Raw genomic sequence first — 1,304 nt, forward strand, 5'->3', positions numbered from 1 at the left:
TTGAGACAGAACACTAAGAGTCGAGATCAAATGCATTTAACAGAGTATGCCAAAGGCTTTAAGCACCACTGTCTAGGAGTAATTGAAAGGAAAATCAGAACTTAAAGAGAGTTCGTTAGTTAAGTGCTTGTGGTGTTTTTGTGTCAAGTGAAGCTTGAGACAAAACATTTAAAGTCATGGCTAGGCTTAAGGTGCAAAGAGAATCAAAAAAATTTGCTGTGTTCAAAGATTAAACTGAAATATAAAATATTAGAGAATTCATAATATTATCTGGATTCTAATTCCGAATGACAATAACATTCTTCTGATTCAAAGGATAGTGAGATGCCAAACCTATTCAGGATTACAGTTGTAAATTCCACTTCAAGAAGAGACATGAGTTTATTTGAACTCTCACTCTCATGCAAATTCACATCCTAAACTTATATTAGTTTTGGTTGCTTGAGGACAAGCAACAATTCAAGTTTGGTGTTGTGATGCGTGAGCATCTTTCCTATCTTTTCTTAGTGAATTTGTATTTAGTTTGTTGAGTTTAATAAAAAATTAATTATCTTTTAGTCACTATGGATGTTACTTTGAGTCGTGTACAATTCTGTTTATTTTAGGTAGCATTCGACTGGATTCGATGGAGTTTCCGCAGAGAAAGAGAAGAAGACGAATAATGCTGTTAACCCTGAAGTAAGGCGCATTGCCTCCTCTTCAGTTCAAGTTAGGCGCCTTGCGTGGTGAACAGCATGAAGTTAGGCGTGGATCCTAGTAAAGCCAAGTGGTCTCCATGTTACAAGGCGCAGATTAGTTAATTAATTCTGATTTAAATTTAAATTTTATTTTAAAATAGTAAAAGATATTATTTTAATTTTAGAAAATAGATTTTAACTTAATTAGGATTAGATATAAAAAGAAGAAACTTTTCTTCTGGGGATTATTCCATCCCATCCCAAAAATTCACAGTTTACCTGAATCTTAGTTTTTCTCTCTGAACCATGAGCAACTAAACCTCCACTGTTAAGGTTAGGAGCTCTATCTATCGTATGGATTGATTCTGTTGCTTGTTTTTTCTATTTTAATTCATGTATTGATTCATATAATTCAATAATTATTTTTGTTCTTTATTTTATGAAATTGGGTGGAACGGAAGTATGACCCTCTTTCTAATTGAGTTCTTGTATAACTTGGTAAAGCTCTTTACTTGAACAACAACTTGAAAACATATTCTCCTAAATTTCTAATTATCTGGATTTAACGGGATACGTGATATATACTTCTTTTATATTTGGGTAATTAGGATTTTTGTGGCATAATAA

The sequence above is a fragment of the Arachis stenosperma genome, chromosome 10, assembly GCF_014773155.1.
Source record: "Arachis stenosperma cultivar V10309 chromosome 10, arast.V10309.gnm1.PFL2, whole genome shotgun sequence".
In the NCBI taxonomy this organism is placed as follows: Eukaryota; Viridiplantae; Streptophyta; class Magnoliopsida; order Fabales; family Fabaceae; genus Arachis; species Arachis stenosperma.